Source organism: Leucoraja erinacea, chromosome 34 (genome assembly GCF_028641065.1).
Source record: "Leucoraja erinacea ecotype New England chromosome 34, Leri_hhj_1, whole genome shotgun sequence".
Classification (NCBI taxonomy): Eukaryota; Metazoa; Chordata; class Chondrichthyes; order Rajiformes; family Rajidae; genus Leucoraja; species Leucoraja erinaceus.
In genome coordinates this window covers 4,310,705-4,330,046 of record NC_073410.1, presented here as the reverse complement: position 1 = coordinate 4,330,046, position 19,342 = coordinate 4,310,705, and the positions used below count along the sequence as shown (strand labels likewise).

General features: G+C 41.5%; 1 protein-coding gene and 1 long non-coding RNA gene across 2 annotated transcripts in view; one reads left to right on the top strand and one right to left on the bottom strand.

Annotated features, from left to right (window-relative positions):
- Window positions 1-19,342, top strand: part of lrmda (leucine rich melanocyte differentiation associated) — a 664,257-nt gene that overhangs the window by 479,919 nt on the left and 164,996 nt on the right. The window lies entirely within an intron of this gene.
- LOC129712923 (uncharacterized) lies at window positions 5,934-17,815 on the bottom strand. Its single transcript, XR_008726160.1, has 3 exons — window positions 17,540-17,815; window positions 6,811-14,970; window positions 5,934-6,698 (listed from the first exon to the last, which is right to left on the bottom strand). It is a non-coding gene; the product is annotated as an uncharacterized LOC129712923 (long non-coding RNA).

Sequence of the window (19,342 nt, the reverse complement as noted above, 5' to 3'; positions counted from 1 at the left end):
CTGGGGAATTTAAATTCATTTAATTAAATAACCAGGAATAACAACTCAACCATCAATAATGAGTGGACTGTTGTAAAAATCTATTGGGCTGCCTTTTGTGAAGGGAACCTGCTGTCCTTGCTTGGCTGCAGGTCCCCAACAACACATTTACTCCTCTATGTTCAATTGGAGATGGTTAATAAATATTGCCTCGAATAAATGAAAAATGAATGCCAAGATGTTTGCATTTATGTGTGGATGACAAAATACAGAAGCCAATTAGCCTACAAACCCATTGACAAAACCAACTTTTATTCCCTGCTCCTTAATGTCACAAGGAGCACCTTAAAATGTTACCCACGAGGTTCTCAAAGTGTTATCAGTTAGGAAATCGACCACACGATAATGGAAGACCATGAAGTATTTCCAGAGTTAAAATGAAAAGTACTCAAAGGGTCTGGCAGCATCAATGGAAGGAAATGGGCATATATATTTTGGCTCTGTACTCTGTTTCAGATTGATGGAGTTCTCTCTTCCACACTTAAGACCATGTCCTGACAGTCCCTCTTCTTAGGTCTATAGATTCAGAGGACGTTTTCCAATTATAACAGGTGGTCACGGTGGCACAGCAAAATGCAGCGGAGACCCACGTTCGACCCCGACGACGGGTGCTGTCTGTGTAGAGTTTGTACGTTCTCCCTGTGATCTGTGTGGGATTTCTCCGAGATCTTCGGTTTTCTCCCACACTCCAAAGACGTACAGGTTTGTAGGTTAATTGACTTGATAAATGTAAAAATTGTCCAGTATTAAATTGTCCAATGTTGACTGATGCGCTACCTGGAGCTTTTCAGTGTACTGCATCCAGATCCAGAATATTTAATATGTTTCTCCTCTTCTCCTTATCTGACACCCTTTTGTCTGATTTTCATCTTTAGCATTTGACACTTACTCCATCCATCTGCTTATCAAACATCCCCTGTGTGTCCACTTACCACAAGATTTTTATTTCCTGCCCACACTTACTCTACTCCTGCACTTTGTGTTTTGTATAATATTTGTAAAACTGTATAGAGCAATCTGCCGATCCATCCCTGCCTGTATTTCTCACATTTGATCTAAACAAGACAGCACAATAATAGGGCCTCACAGTGGGGCAGCAATAGAGTCGTTGCCATCCAGCGTCAGAGGCCCAGGTTCGATCCTGACTACAGGTGCTGGCTGTACGGAATTTGTACATTCTCCCCCAGTTTCATCCCGCACTCAAAAAGCGTACATGTCTGAAGGTTAATTGGCTTGGTATAAATGTAAAGCATTAGTGTGCGGGGATCGCTGGTCAGAGCGGACTCGGTGGGCCAAAGGGCCGGTTTCTATGCTGTATCTCTAAACTAAGCTAAACAGTGCTGCCCGGTGGAATAAGTTGTCAATAGTTTTATTTTTTAGAGATACGGAGCGGAAAAAGGCCATTCGGCCCACCGAGTCCACGCCGACTAGCGATCCCCGTACATTAACACTATCCTACGCACACTAGTGACTATTTACACAGACACCTAGCCAATTAACCTACATACCTGCACATTTTTGGAGTGTGGGAAGAAATCGAAGATCTCGGATAAAACCCACATGGTCACGGGAATCTCCCTGCTCTGCCATGCAGAAAGTCATCACCAAGGTAGCCTTCAGTCACCTTCTGCCATCGTCTGAAGAGCTCCTTCCAAAATTCCAGCGTGGAGTCCATCAATCGCAGGTCACCGTGGGTGTGATCTTCAGAATGTATAGACACCTTACATACAGCATCCGTAGTTGGGATCGAACCTGGGTCTCCGGCGCTGCAAGCGCTGTAAGGCAGCAACTCTAATACTACGTCACCCTGAAGAAGCAGGCACTGTGGAGCTTGCCATGTTTCAAACCAGTCAAAACCCACAGCTTGATGAAGGAGCTTGTTGGTGAAAGCAGCTGAAGTTAAACGTGATGGGTGACGTGTTCATCCATTTTACATCCACAAACCTATACACAAACCCATGTACTCACAGAAACACCAGGCAGTGACTAATGTCGCTAAATCCAAGTTGCTCTTGACAAATGTAATGGCCTCAAACCCAAATTCAAGATAATCCCAGCCATGAAACGGATTATTTTGCTGGTTTTGTATGTCAGGATAACTAATGTTCTCCAATGTTGAAGCTGGTAGCGTGAATTAATGTTGCAGAAAACCCATCTGTTTGCTACAACGGCAACAATAATTTGCCTCAAACAAGGCTGCTGTAACAAAAGGAAATTATTCCAGCATCCCTCGGAGGATCGTCATCGATAAATAAGCTAGCAACAAGCTAAAGAAGGCCACAGCAGAATAGTTTGATCATAGAATTAGACTTTGAGGAGGAAGAGTAGGTGGGAGCGATAGATCAGACATGATTGAGTGGCGTAGAGTCGATGGGCCGAATGGCCTAATTGTACTGCTATTCCTTATAACCATATAACCATATAACAATTGCAGCACTGAAACAGGCCATCTCGGCCCTACAAGTCCGTGCTGAACAACTTTTTTCCCTTAGTCCCACCTGCCTGCACTCATACCATAACCCTCCATTCCCTTCTCATCCATATGCCTATCCAATTTATTTTTAAATGATACCAATGAACCTGCCGACACCACTTCCACTGGAAGCTCATTCCACACCGCTACCACTCTCTGAGTAAAGAAGTTCCCCCTCATATTACCCCTAAACTTCTGTCCTTTAATTCTGAAGTCATGTCCTCTTGTTTGAATCTTCCCTATTCTCAAAGGGAAAAGCTTGTCCACATCAACTCTGTCTATCCCTCTCATCATTTTAAAGACCTCTATCAAGTCCCCCCTTAACCTTCTGCGCTCCAGAGAATAAAGACCTAACTTATTCAACCTATCTCTGTAACTTAGTTGTTGAAACCCAGGCAACATTCTAGTAAATCTCCTCTGTACTCTCTCTATTTTGTTGACATCCTTCCTATAATTGGGTGACCAAAATTGTACACCATACTCCAGATTTGGTCTCACCAATGCCTTGTACAATTTTAACATTACATCCCAGCTTCTATACTCTTGACATGATCTTAAAATAGGAGAGATTGAAGCACGGACTGTGAACGTCTGTGTGGCACAGTAGAGTTGCTGCCTTACAGCGCCAGAGACCCGGGTTCGATCCTGACCATGGGTGCCGTCTATACAGAGCTTGTTCATTCTCCCTGTGACAACATTGGGTTTTCCCGGGTGCTCCGGTTTCGTCCCACACTCCCAAGACGTACAGGTTTGTAGGTTAGTTGGCTTCTGTAAATTGTAAATTGTCCCTGGTGTGTAGGTTAGAGCTAGTGTACGGGATGATTGGAGGTTAGCGTGGACTGAGTGGGCCAATGGGCCTATTTCCATGTTACATCTCTAAGGTCTGCAGATCCAATTGTTGCTGGGCCAATAGCTGAGGTTGGGCTGACTTTGGACTTTGGAGTGGAGGGGTGTAACCTTTTCACTTTGTGGATGTCAGTGGAAGGAAGGTTCTCTCATCCTCAGTGAGTGAGTCGATGATGACTACCTTCTAAAAAAAAAAGGATCAAGTCAATTGTGGTAACTACAGAGGGGTCTCCCTGCTCTGTGCCATGCAGAAAGTCATCATCAAGCTAGTCATCACTCACCTTCTGCCATTGTCTGAAGAGCTCCTTCCAAAATTCCAGCATGGCGTCCATCAATCTCAGGTCACAGTGGGTGTGATCTTCATGATATCTGTATGAGTACAACAGCATCCTCTGTACGATATCTTCACTAATCTCACAAAAGCCATTATCTTTTGTTAGATTTAGCTCTTAGGGCGAAGGGAATCAAGGGATATGGGCAAAAAAGCCAGAACGGGGTACTGATTTTGGATGATCTGCCATGATCATATTGAATGGTGATGCTGGCTCGAAGGGCCGAATGGCCTACTCCTGCACCTATTTTCTATGTTTTTATAACCTGGCCCAGCTGCACCACACTGCCCTCTGATGACAAAACTCCATGACAGAATTCAGCAAAGCATTGACCATTGTTGTGATCCAGCTCTCAACCCAGGAAGATGTCATTGATCAAATTCACAATCGCCTTAGTGGAGTAGTACAGCTTTGAAGATCCATGCCTCAAACCGAGTATAAGATTATGCTCTACAGAGCAAAATGAAGTCTTGTTGCATTAACATCTATGATATGAACCTACAGGAGGGGCTTCAAAGCACTGGAGATGTACCACAAGCACCAATCCCACAAAGTCCTTCAAATGCCCAGGCACAATTAGTGCATCAATATCGATGTTCACACACCAACATCTAACCCCAATTACACTCAGCCGGTTCCAGTGGACAGACTAATGTTGCCCACATGTTGGCCACACATGGAGTGTGTGCAAACTCCATACAAACACCTGTAGACGTGTACTCGGGATCAAACCTGGGTCTCTGGTGATGTAAGGCAGCAACTCTACCACTGTGCCACTGTGCAGCCTGCATGTTGTGAGGGAAAATGTCAGAAAAAATTAGCATTTCTCCAGAATCTTTCATATCTTTTGAAGAACGTTGCAAAGAGAATTACAGTCCATTTAGAAAGGTTGTTGATGTAGGTAGAGTAATTCAGCGGGACAGGCAGCATCTCTGGAGAGAAGGAATGGGTGACGTTTTGGGTCGAGACCCTTCTTCAGACTAAAGTCAGGAGAAAGGGAAATGGGAGATACAGTAGATAAGTAGAGAGATATAGAACAAATGAATGAGAGATAAGCAAAAAACACACATTCCAGCTTTTTGTGTCTATCCCAGGAACCTGAAGTTCCTGTCTGAAGAAGGGTCTCGACCAGAAATGTCACCCATTCTTTCTCTCCAGAGATGCTGCCTGTTCCGCTGAGTTACTGCAGCATTTTGTGTCTAGGTTCACAACCATTCAATCCTGTCTCACACCTCATCTTTTATCTCTGGTCTTAGTTTCAACCTTCTGCCCATCAAACCCCCTCCTCACCTTGTATCCACCTATTACCCGCCACACTTTACATAAAAAATAGGTGCAGGATGAGGCCATTCGGCCCTTCGAGCCAGCACCGCCATTCATTGTGATCATGGCTGATTGTCCCCAATCACTAACCCGTGCCTGCCTTCTCCCCATATCCCTTGATTCCACTAGCCCCTAGACCTCTATCTAACTTTCTCTTAAATCCATCCAGTGATTTGGCCTCCACTGCCCTCTGTGGCAGGGAATTCCACAAATTCACAACTCTCTGGGTGAAAAAGGTTTTTCTCACCTCAGTCCTAAATGGCTTCCCCTTTATTCTAAGACTGTGGCCCCTGGTTCTGGACTCGCCCAAAATTGGGAACATTTTTCCTGCATCTAGCTTGTCCTGTCCTTTTATAAATGTATATGTTTCTCTAAGATCCCCCCTCATCCTCCTAAACCCCAGTGAATACAAGCCTAGCCTTTTCAATCTTTCCCCATATGACAGTCCCGCCGTCCCAGGGATCAATCTTGTGAACCTACACTGCACTGCCTCAATCACAAGGATGTCCTTCCTAAAATTAGACCAAAACTTTGCCCAGTCTCTCCCTATTCCCCTATTCCAGCTGCCCCCCCCCCCCCCCCCCACCCCCCCCCCCCCCCCCCCCCCACCTCCTCCATAATCAGCCTTCAGCCTGAAGATGGGTCTCGACCTGATTTGTCACCTATGCATGTTCTCCAGAGATGCTGCCTGACCTGCTGAGTTACTCCAGCATTTTGTGTCCTTTATGTTCTGCTGTTTATAAACTCTCTGTGATGGGAGGGAGGATCTGGTGTGTTAAACATTTACTAGCTATGGGAGGAAGACAATTTGCACGTAACACTTGATAATCTATTCTCTTTGGTAATATTCAAGTGTCAAGCTTCTGTTATCGTCAGGAGACTGTAATTATATTGAAAGCATAAATCATTTTCGATGCTTATTGGAAAAAGTGTAATTGGAGTTTAGTTTTTTAAGTTAACTAGCACAGCACATGATGTTTAATTAATCCTGCAATGGCTGTGTCAGATGTACAGGGCATCTGCAGATCAACCATTCCTTTTTTAAAGAGAATACATTTCTTCCCTTCATTATGGCGAAGATGAAAATATATGCGTCTTCAGAGAGGTTTGCCTGGGTCTTAAGCCTTTGACATGGACGACATAGATGTGTCTTTCTTCTCAGGGTGACCCATTGATCAGTAAAACCCAGCCAGTTCCTGACACTTGAAAAGCTTAGTCGACCTGTCAGTTCACACCAGCAATTCCTCTCCGCCCCTCTCCCAGATACACTGAACAAGCAACAAAGGTAAAGAGACCAGTCTATCAACAATGTCAGAATTGGACTGGGTAAACTAATTTGCTTCAGGTTTGTATTTGAAAAGCAAAGGAGTACTTGAATGTGTGACTCCCTGGCACAAAGCCAGCTGGGCAGGCGGGGGAATGATCCACAGTCAGTAACTGCAGCAATTTTATTTAGTGTGAGCTGACCTCTGCCTAACTTGGCCAAAGACTGTCAAAAGTTGAGGGAATCTGCTGACGTTGAAGACTGTTTGAAGTCGGCTGATACAAAAAAAAAAGAGCAAGGGTCCCATCAAGTCTTTCCCACCTTCTACACACTGGTCGCTGTGTGGTCTCCGCCATTCGTCTCCTTCCATGCCAGCACTGATTGTTTACCGTTGAGGGACAACGGCATCCAGCATCCAAGTCTGTGAAGACAAGGGTATCTTAGGACAAACAACTCCCAAATTAAAAGAATCTTAAACAAAGCTCAGTTGCCACATTTGTCCCGTGGCATTGCTTCTAATTCATGCTTCTCACCTGAATGGAATCAGCCTGCAGGGGTTACATCAGTTACCTGCCGACGCACTGAAAATGATTGATGAGCTGCCTCAGGCACTGAAGTATTCTTTGTCAACCACTCATAATTTATACATCTTATCTCTGTCAGAACAAAAGGCAGGACGCTACTCATGGAAATGGAGGCTGTTTGGGTTATTGAGTTCAGTACAAACTGATAATTTTGATATCTGTGAGCTTCCTCATTGTGCCTCGCCAGTTTGTCTGCAGTCTCGGGCTGTATAAACTAAAAAGTTCTGATTAAAACTGCAGGCAGCCGGCTCTGGGAAGTGAAGCTGTGTTGACGCTACTCTGCTCCAGTACACGGTGCGAGGACGTTTTCTTTCCAGTGACAAGTAAATGATTCGGACAAAGCCCACTTTAGTTTAGTCCGGGTCTGCTTCGATCAGTAATCCCCGTGCATTAACAATACCCCACACACACGAGGGACAATTAACACATACACCAAGCCAATTATCCTACATGTCTGTACGTCTTTCGGGTGTGGGAGGAAACCGAAGATATCGGAGAAAACCCACGCGGTCACGGGGAGACCGTGCAAACTCCATACAGACAGCACTTGTAATCGGGATCAAACCCGGGTCTCCAGTGCTGCAAGCGCTGTAAGGCAACAACTCTACCTCTGTGCCACCGTGCCACACACTTGTCAGAATGATACAAGATAATCGTCCATCTGAGCATTTAAGATATCATACCATCACCCCCCGGGTTTATCAGCAAAAATTCACTCAAACATAGCTTGCATTATCAAGTATATCTTTATGTATATTTTTTGTCTTCTGATTTTATTAAGATACTACAACGTGGCTCTGAGAGATGAGCTTTAAAGGCACCACTGAGTCTGGGATGGAGAAAACATCAGTGGGGGGAATTTTTCTTGATAACTGCATGATCTGTGCTGTAAAGTTTTTAGTACAGTCATTATCCAGCTCATTGTTGCCCTTGCAAATGATAATTGAAACCAACTCCCAGTGTTGATTAAACTCAACCCTGGCAATCTCATAAGCTTGCTGAATGTAGACACGAGGAACTGCAGATGCTGGTTTACAAAAAAAAAAACACAGCAAGTGCTGGAGTAACACTACAGGTCAGGCAGCATCTCTAGGGAACATGGATAGGTGACAAAAAATGCTGGAGGAACTCAACGGGTGAGGCAGCATCTATGGAGAAAAGGAATATGCGACGTTTCGGGTAGGGAGTCATGCCTACTATGTACTGTTGTGCTGAAGCAAAGCAAGAATTTCATTGTCCTATCAGGGACACATGACAATAAACTCTCTTGAATCTCTTGAATCTTGAGGGACGGGGTTCTGATTTTAGATGATAAGCCATGGTCATATTGAATGGCGGTGCTGGCTCAAAGGGCTGATGGCTTACTTCTGCACCTATTTTCTATGTTTCTATGTTTACCACATTCCAGTTCAAGTTCATTGTCTTATTGTCGTTGAGCTCCAGGTACAATGAAATATCTTGCTTGCAGCAGCATCACATGCACATAAACTTAAATAAAAACATGCAAAAAACTATTATATACAAGTTGCACATAATTGCTCCACATTAAAAATAAAAGAATGTAGACCATGCAGTAACAAATCATCATGTAACCAATAACTAGTAGAACAAACCAGTCCATAATGATACAAGAGGTGGCCCATAGTCATAAGTGATAGGAGTAGAATTAGGCCATTTGCCCATAAAATCTATTCCGCCATTCAATCATGGCTGATCTATCTCTCCCTCCAACCCCATTCTCCTGCTTCCTCCCCATAACCTCTGACATCTGTACTAATCAAAAATCTATCCATCTCTGCCTTAAAAATATACTTGGACCTTACTTGGTCTCTACAGCCTTCTGTGGCAAAGAATTCCACATATTTTCCATCCTTTGACTAAAGAAATGTCCCCTCATCACCTTCCTAAAAGAACGTCCCTTAATTCTGAGGCTATGACCTAGACTCTCCCATGAGTGGAAACATCCTCTCTTCATCCACTCTATCCAAGCCTTTCACTATTCTGCATGTTTCAATGAGGTCCCCCCTTATTCTTCTAAACTCCATAGTGTTCCATTGAAGGTCACAGATATTCCCATTGTTCTCTCTACCCCTCTCCTCTCTGTGACTTAAGACCCATTTGTTTTCTCACTTTCCCAGTTGTGATGAAAAGTTATCAACCGGAAATGCCAACCTTTTTTTTTCTGTCCCCACTGAGTATCTCCTGGATGTTCAGCTTTTTATTTCAGATTCCCAAGATCTGCAACATTTTGCATTTCTCGATCCTGTGAATGCGTGCTTAGATTCCATTCAGCTGACTCCCTGTGAAGTAAAACATTCATTTTGCAACCAGTTCACTTAATCTCATAAGTATGACAGAATTTGTACTTGTAGTGTCTTACTTGGTATTCACCTGTTTTCCTTCACGTGCCAAAAACATAATAAGAAGGAGGTGATGAGTGGCAAATAGCTTCTTTCAAAGAAACCCAGCAGATTGAAATTTAATTTATTAGTTCTTAAACATCCTCTGGCTAAATAGGCTGAATCATTCGGCTTGTTTTATCATTAATTTTGAACATTAGTTGCTGCTTTGAGGCTGTCACCACTTTAATGAGTGTGTCATGTCTCTGCCGCTGTGTCTCCAGTGGTAAATATATGGAATGAGTTGCCAGAGACAGTAAGGAGGCAGAAACAGTAATGGGCTTGTCCCACTTAGGCAAATGTTCAAGCGACTACAGGTGATTGCCACAAATTTTTCAACATGTTGGAAAATATTCTGCGAAAGTGGCGACAATATTTGTTGCCGTAGGTTGTCGCCAGATGTCGTAGGTGAATTGCATTAAAACTAGTCCCTGGCAGTCTCCTAAAGAGTCACCTAAGTGGGATTGGACCATAATGACATCTAAAGCACATTTGAATATGTGCATTGATAAGATTGACTCCACACAGAGAGCACCCGAGCTCTTGATTGAATCTGTGTCTCTGGTGCTGTGAGGCAGCAGTTCTACCAGCTGTGCCATCGTGCTACCCCTGTGCACTTGATATGAATCTTAGTCAGTAGAGAGTGGAAAGGGTAAGTATGGCAATGGACATTTTATTGCACAATGGAGCCATGGTAAAAATAGCGAGAGGAACATTAGTGATGCATTGCTATGTCCTGACGGACTCGATGTTGAAAGCATCCAGAGCAACTGGATCTGGAATGAAATTCAGTGATGTGATTCATAATGAGATTGTGCTGCACAATGAAATTACTAAGAATTAAAAAAAAATTTTTACGTGTTTTTATTTTTTTATTAAAGTATATTACTTCGCCCTGAAATAGTTGTCGAATGACATCCTTGGCTTGAGAATCCTTGCCATAATCCTTGACACCAACACCGCTGCAACCCACAACCTTGCGAGGTTTTCCTTCGCGGTCTATTTTGCATAGGCCTACCCTAAATCACTAAGAATTTAACACACAATTGAATACAGTGAAACGTACATTGTGCCAAAAGGCTTGGACAAGAGAATTGGGCTGCCTTGTTAAGAGGCTTTCTAAGCAAAGCAGCAAATCCAAGGAAGATGTTTCAGGGGAATGTTTTCCAGCAGTGGAACTGCTATGGGATTTTTTTTCTATGGTTAAATAAGTCCACTCTAATTTTGAAAAGTCCTCTGCAGCTTCAAGGACAACATCCCGATGCAAAATGTCACCCGTCCTCGTTCTCCAGAGATGCTGCCTGACCTGTTGAGTTACTTTGCACCCTACTTAGCAAACCCAGCAACTGCAGTTCCTTGTGTCTACCACATGACACAGTAGGTGATCAGTAGTTTAAGATGTGTGCATTCTTCCTTCTGTTTGCCCTCTATCCAGTCCTGATTACACTCCAGGACCTCTTGCCTTCATTAATGTTCCTTCCCCAGTAGGCAATGATGGTTAAGAGGTTCCCCATGAACCTGTGAGGATCTTATTTTTTTCAAGGAGTCTTTGAGATCAACATATCTCCTGTGTCTTTCCAGTCAATCTTTCCCTGTAGTGGAATTCATGCTAGATTAATTATCAGCAGAAAATTGCAGGTGCTATAAATCAGAAATAAAAATGGATAATTCTGGACACACTTTAGGCCAGGCAGCATTTGTGGAGAGGGTAGCAGAGTCTGAAGAAGGGTCTCGACCTAAAACATCATCTATTCCTTTCCCCCAGAGGTGCTGTCTGACCCGCTGAGTTACTCCAGCTTTTTGAGTCTATCTTCCATTTAAACCAGCATCTGCAGTTCCTTCCTATGTGGCAGAGTTAATTTTTAAGATCAGAGACCCTTTATCAGAAATGGGAGAAAGAGAGAGATGGTTTTAAGTTGCAGAGAAGGTGACGGGAGTGAGCAGGGGAGGGGGAATATCTGTGATAGGGTGGGGTCAGGTCAAAAATAAGTTACTGAGAGTTGTTAGGAAATGGCTACACTTTGTCTGTGGTATGTATTGCCAATTGCGGGGCTATGGGGCAAAATTAATGTGCATGTATAGAAGTAGTTTGAAGGGAATGAGTCTTTTGTAAGCATCAGCAGAATCTTGACGTTAACTACACTTTCAGATTGTAATATTGTTCATAGCTCATTTTTGTCTGATTGATGACTTCAGGCTCCTCCTCCTCCTTTGCTGGTTCCTCAGCATTGAGGGTGACCTACTTCTATTCTGGTCCTGAGATGACTGATGAGGACAGTGTGGGAACTGCAGATCACCCACTGACAGGGCAGGAGGTGACTGATGGAATGGGCAAATGGCCATATACCAACATATGCATGCAAGAATGAGATTCAGGAACATGCCTTTTAGCACTTGAAGCATGTTCTGCCTCTTAATAAGATTGTGGCTGCTCTGATTGTAATCTCTTTTCACATTCCTATCAACTCACCCTTGTTTATCAAGACTCTTTATAACTGCCTGAAAGAATGCTTCCTTCAACGTATGAAAATTATTTCTGACCTACTCCTAATCCTTCAGAAAGAAAATGTTGAAACAAAGAACTGCGGATGCTGGTTTATACCAAGGATAGACACCATGTGTTGGAGTAACTCAGCGGGTCAGGCAACATTTCTGGTAAAAAAAGGATAGGTGCATTTCAGTGCAGTTGCAACATCACAGGCACATAAACTCAGTCAATATACAAAAACATAAATGGCACATATATTCTACAAGGCAATGTAAAGAACATAACTGCAAAAAAAAACATTAGTACACAATTCTGACCTGACATATTGCCTATCCATTCCTTCCACAAATGTTGCCTGACCTGCTGAATTCCTCCAGAACTATGTTTTAATCAAGGTTGCAGCACCTGCAGTTTGCAGTATCTACAATTAGTATCTCCCACACTGGTGTTTATAGCCTACTTTAAAACTGGATGGAGCTGTGACTAATGTAGTTCAGGACAATGACATGGGGTCAGACACACAGAGGCAAGGTTGGTCCTGGACAGATTTCCTTTTGCCCAAGAACGTTTTGATACATCTCTGTGACTTTTATTTTGTTTGCTGCTCATCGTTCATTGTTGCAGTTTTCCTCTGTTCACACCAGCTCCAGTCACAAGAAGGGTCTCAAACCGAAACGTCACCCATTCCTTCTCTCCACAGATGCTGTCTGGCCCGTTGAGTTACTCCAGTATTTTGTATCTATCCTCCGAAAGGGATATCTGCTCAAAGATTTTTCCCAGTGTTTTTAGTATTTTTCTGCCAGGAAGTGACAAGACAAGGAAGTGTAATATATTAAGATATATATTATGGTTTACAGCAACATTATAGTCATTATTGAAAATAATATATTTATAATGGCAAAGGTATGCTCATTCAAATTTGTTTGCTTCAGTGACTTTGTTTTTAATTTTATCATGACTTGCACATTCTTTTGAAAAAATATTCTTGCAATCAACTTCAGAGCATGCTATTTAATGTTTAGAGTCCTGCAATTATTAAAGGAAATAGTTTTTGCAATTATTCATTTATATTAGCTGCTTTTGACTGATAATGGTAAAATCTTGTGAGTTTCAGGCAGTGACGATCATCAAAGGGATAAGTTGTATATTTTCTAGACTTTGGGCTCTGTTTGTGAGAACGTGTGCATCTAAATGACAGCATTTTGTTTTCAAGGACATTATTTATTGTGGGTAATGTGTGGCAGTTTCTAAATGGTGCCTGGGTGCAGTGATTATCCATTCTACGATTAGCTGACTGACCCACTTCAAAGTTAAAAAAAAGTTACAACATGCGATTGCTTAATTATCTGCTAAGTCTTTCGCAAATGTTTCTATCACAATTATCTTAAAATGGATCCACTGGGTATGCAGATTAGATAGGATATACTTCAGGAATGTCTAAAACTTGAAAACTCGCCTTTATAAAATGCTTAGCAGTCCCTGGATCTGAAATTCTGTTAGGTGTATCTTGTTCAGTCCCCACAGGGATTAGCAAAGTGTAGATATCCACATGGAAGAATTTGTTAAATCTATATTCTAAAGTTCAATCATGTGAGGAGGGGAAGAGATACAATAAACATATTCTGCAGCATCTATTTGCTATTTATGCCTTTTGAAAAAACATAAAAACTCTTGCAGTAAATATGCATATCTTATTTATGTGCGAATGCTCCACAGTGCGTGTGCTGATCTATAATGTTTGGGCAAAGAATAACAGAATGAACACAACTGAGTGATGGAGTGCTTATTTTCCTTGAAACAAAAAAATGTTGCACAGAATCGGTGATGCTGCATTTATCATTGCACTTGAGAGCTTCGCAGCAGGTTCTTAAAACACATAAACTGTTGCAAATGGAGTGCTTTATTTTGTTAGGCATTCTTGTGTACAGGCGAGAAATTATTGTTTTAATCTGAAAAATTTATAACTATGGTTTGTAAGTATGCCTCAACCCGTAATGTTGCATTATGTTAAGTCTACAATTTGAAAATATCGTGTTTATGCAGCTGAACAGAACACTTTCTTCCAACAACGGTAGCAAATCAATAATTGCATCATAGATCGTGCTTTTTTCCATTTTTTTTAATAGGCTATGCATTTAGCGTAACCAGATTGTAAAGTGTTTAGACACTTTTGTAACACGCTTTATATATTCTTTTTGTGAGATGTAAACATATCAAGGAAAAATCTATATTCAACTTTCCAACACTTGCACTTCCATTTAATTGGATCTAAGCATTGCTGCATCATTAGTTTAAATAGTTAGAATTATGACCAAAAGAGACTTTAAATGCTATTGAGTTATTTTAAAACCAAAGTTAAACTCCACCAAAAATATCGATAGATAGGGATGTGATTTAAGGGCATAGGTCTCTGTGCAATTAAATTAAAAAAAAATCTTTGAGTAAATCTCAGAACTACTTGAGATTACCAGAGGAGATTATTAGAAAAATACATTTAAATCAGTCTAAATGTGTAGGAAGGAACTGCAGATGCTGGTTTAAACCGATGATAGACACAAAATTCTGGAGTAATTCAGCGGGACAGGCAGCATCTATGGAGAGAAGGAATGGGTGACATTTTGGGTTGAGACTTTTCTTCTGACTAGTCAGGGCAAAGGGAAACGAGAGATATACACAGTGACGTAGAGAGGTGTAGAATAAATGAGTGAAAGATATGCAAAAAATTAAGGATGAAAAATGAAACAGGCTGCCCTTTGAGTCCCAAGAACGAGTGCAACAGTTCGAGAAAAATCAACACTTCTGTGTGGAAATGGACTCAACAAAGTTCAAGTCAATGGAAATTACACCAAAATTGGAGATAAGCTACAGAATGTGCAACAGTTTTACCCATATATATTTGCAGGTACAAACTGAACAGCTTTCTGTCATTGGAGCCTATAAATATTTTGTTTGCTGTCACAATAAAATCAATGTGATGCAAGTTTCAACAAACTCCTGCCATCTCCACTTTGAAGTAATCTGTTAAATTGCGATGAAAGGTAAAACCTGCATGGAAGGTTATAAATTCCTCATTGTAGTAACAAACTAGCTGGAATATTTTAGTCATTTGTTCTTCTCAGACAACTAAGATTAAAATGGTTCAGCGTTCAGTTTTGTGTTCCAGGCAATATTTCCAACATTGTTGTCTCCCTTCTCCATTCATGCAGGATTGTCATTTTACCCCTGTAACACAATTATTACAGTTATTTTTCTTATGAGGTCATAGAATTTTAAACTGGTATTTCAAACATTATTGTTTCATTAGTTTTAAAATCATGCTTCTGAAACTGACAGTGATTTGCTTGGTGATTTGTATTCGCTACTGGTATGCCCACATTCATGAAACATTGTCTTGCATAAATATACAAAGATGGAATAAAAATACTCCAGACACTATTTGGATAATATTTTATTCCATAAATGTTTTCTGTTAACTTGACACTTAATATTATGACAAATACAAGCATTCTATCAAATCAGTCTCAAGCCATCAATATTTATGGTGTTTTCTGTCGTTTTTTAATGAGTTTTATAAACTCCCCAGCTACCACTCCTTGGTTGGGGAATGTAAATGCAGCCATTGTGACTACAATCAAAACATCACATGAGGAGCAATCATTATTTAGAATGGATTCCCCTCGTATCTATTCCGGAGTTAATTGTGTCTTTACAGTCATTTGGGGTTTCCGATTAAGTTTTGCTTCTTGTTTGACTGACAGAAGCTGTAGTTCCAAAACTGAAGTAGAACTCATTTGATTTATTGATTTGGATAACTTGTGAAGGTTTTATCAGTTCCTATTCCTGCAACACAACTAGATCCATAAGTCTATTACACCCGTATTAACTGTGGTAGTTACAACAGTCCCGGACAATGTTCGTCGCACTAATGTTCAACGCTACTTGTAATGAGAAAATGTTGAAAGCACCAGGTTTATCTGCCAGTCCTTCTAAATACAGTTCACTTACTTCGTGATGGATTTTTATTCCAAGAATGTTATTAAGCTTCTATGTGCACTAAATTTGCAATTACTTTTCAGTGCAAAGTGCTGCATATTATGCCACTTAAGTTTTAGAATTGCGTTCTTTCCATAATGCTGCAGTTGTGTGGAACTCCATGTGTAGAATTCCCTGCTGAGCTATTTGTGCCTGTTGGCACTCACTCTTTGTTAAGATACAAAATAAGTTCTTTTAGCTAACTCGGTTTTGGCACCGTTGACATCTGAGCATTGAAAGCTCCCTTTTTGGTCCCCCTTCCCTGCATTCATCTTTTTCCCATACAGTTTCCTGTCCGACTGTAGTGTATTTTGTTCCCCCAACAAATGTGTGTTTTCAGACTCTTTGACCTCATCATCTGCAAAGTCAAAGTGTTGATAAAGCTCCGCAGACATCATAATGACAGGGTTAAATTAAGTCTTCATGTGCTGTCCATTAAGTTGAATCCCTTGTTTGTCACATTGAGCAGTTATATGGATGTATTAAGTCTTGTTTGCGGGCATCTGAGCAGGCACGCTTTGTCTCTGCTCATCATACCGGCTAATTCTTCCCCTCAAGTCATTAATCATCACCTCAACTATTTATACCAGTGGCAAGTATAGCTAACACTGTTAATGTTCCCTTTTGTCTCCTGTTACTGTCTGCTCCACTGTTGATTACAGATCCCTAAATTCTGTTTGCTCTCAAAATCAGCAGAATGGTGAACGTTGGCCCATTTTCAGAATAGTGTTAAAGTGGTTGAAAGCCCCTGATTTATGCAGTCATGATGATACTATTTGCACCTGAATGGCAGGTACATCAACATCTCCTTGTTACCGCAGCAAAGAGAGACAGTCGTGTCTTTGTTCTGCACCCAACCCACTTGGGACTTGGCAGATCGTTGATGGATATTATTATTTCTGATGGCAATAAAAACGTGTGGTGCCAAAGTAAGAAAGCTCTCATATTTTTCTTTTCTGAGCGTCGAATCACTTAGTTTAGTTTCGAGATATTTCAGACATCTGAGGAGCAGGGATCTGAAGTCCCGGCGTAAACAAGTTTAAAATTAATATCATCATCAGTTGCTGAAATGCAATGAAAACAGTGGCTCTGCCGGTAATTGAGAAGCATGTGGCTCTGTTAGCAGGTGATGGGAGACAGACACACCTGACAGACAGTGTGACAGAGAGCAGAGACAGGGCCCCATCCAAGCACTATCTCAGCCAGAGTGATGAGCCCTCTGGAACACAAATTGTGAATTATCAGAGGGCGAGATGAGATGAGGTCAGGGAAGGCTGCCAGACAGTGTATAACATGCTACACATTTCTTTCAGCACTTAGTATTCCACCATGCAAAGCCCTCACTATTAGGCACACAGAACAGCTTATATCCTGCAGTGGGATGATAGATATGTCATATCTCTGAAAAATTGTTTTTCTTCTGCAGGTGTATGGATTTTTTTTTGTAAAATGCAGACGGAACATATGACACATTTCAACACTCTTTCCAATCGCGGTTTGGCGTCCAATCTCCATCAAAGGAGGAATCTTTCACTAGCAATTATAGCACAAAATAAAGGTGATGAAGTGTTGTGTACAAAGAAAGGAGAGATCAAAAAGCTGCAGTAAAAACTGATTACAATAAAAACAATCCATCCACGACCATAGGAGATCCAAAAGTCAGTAAAGTCGTTGCCTTTACAGAGCATTTTCTGTAGCACCTCAACAGTCTTGGAGAGGAATAAAATAAATACTAATTAAAAGAAATGGCAATACTTACTGGAAGTTCAAGAAGTTATATTTTCCTCTGGGAATGGTTATTTACATCAAAGGAATAGTGCATCATGAAACTGAAGCCCCAAGATTTCAGCCTTCGAATGACTGTTACGTTCCGTTGATTCTCAAACCGTGATACAGAGGAACAAACTGAGTGTGAACAGATGGATTTCATTCAAAGATGTAGTAAACGCATTGGAAAAATGATTGCCGGAGTAACATGATGCAAATTGTCTGAGTTGCGTCTTCCTCTAAAAGCCATGTGACAAAAGCAGCAGTTTTAGGTAGGTTCCTGCTCGTTAAGTTTTTTATTAATTTAATTGTTCAGTGGAATCATTAATAACTAATGCATATTTCAGACAGAATTGTTCTTTGCTGCTACTGAAATCAAAAGCTGTGCAACATTATAAATGATTGACAGCAGTGGGAATGTGCTAATCAAGGAAGGGTTACATGTTCGTATAGAACACACATTACCTTCATTCTGAGGACCAGGATCAAACTCTTGTGATGATTTGATCAAATTATTTACTAATATGCAGCGTGCCAAATTTCGTATTGACTAATGTACTTGGAGGTTAAAGCTTGTTGTGTTGCCGCCAAATGATTTATTGCACTCGTTCATTCGAGGCAAAGAGTGCAGGTGAGCGAGTTTTGTTGGGTTGCGAGCGGTTGAGCCAATTTCCTGAACATGTCACTCTCTGTCCCTGGGTACTTGCTTTCCCCCGCCTCATCTCTTTCATTCTTGTCCACCATCGATTCATCCTTGGTTACCTCCACCATCCTTATCTGGGCTGGTGGACCTCTGTATAAGTGAGGTGTCCACGCAAGGCATGATCAGATCTCAGTGGTGAGATGATCTCCAATGTGGTTCCACTAAAGGCTCTTGGACATCCTGCAAACCTTTGACAAAATATAGACATGCACGTGAAGCTTTTGTCATCTGCCACAGTTTAAGTTTTACTTTAGTTTAGAGGTACAGGGTGGAAGCAGGCCCTTCGGCTCACTGAGTCCGTGCTGACCAACGATCACCCCTACTCTCGTTCTATCCTGCACACGAGGAACAATTTTTGCAGAGGCTAATTAGCTAATTAACCACACGTCTTCAGAATGTGAGAGGAAACCAGAGCACCCAGAGAAAACCCACGCGGTCACAGGGAGTACGTACAAACTCCGTACAGACAGCATCCGTAGTCGGGATCAAACCCGGGTCTCTGGAGTTGTAAGGCAGCAACTTTACTGCTGTTCATTGTGCCATCCCCAGGGCTGTAGTCTAAAAGATTTTATATTCTTTATGGACTTCAAAATATAATATAACTAAAAAACATATAACAAGAAATAACTTAAATATAAAGAGATTAAGCAGTAAAAGATGTACTTTTGTTCACGAAACATCCAGATCATGAATCTTCTATAACGTTTTTGATAGGATTGGAGAGGCAGGTCCCCAGAACCTCACTAAGATGGGACTCTGCTGTTGGATTTCATATGGAGTCCATACTTGGAGCGGAAAGACAGATGCACACCACAGCTCAGGGTTGCAGTGGATCTGTGTAAATCCAGGACTCGCACGGGGCCAGCTGAATGCAGACAGTTCCCATTGAACTCACCGACACAGCTTGCAGAGTTCAGGCCAATACAACCCGGTACTGTTTGTACATAACACATATTTTTCTGTTGACACCACGTTAGCTCGCCAGCTGGATTTCACAAAGATTTATGATGGTCAAAGGGATAAGAATCCATGAAGTGCATCACAGATGGATGTTGAGATTGGGAATTAATGGTATAAACATTAAACACAGAA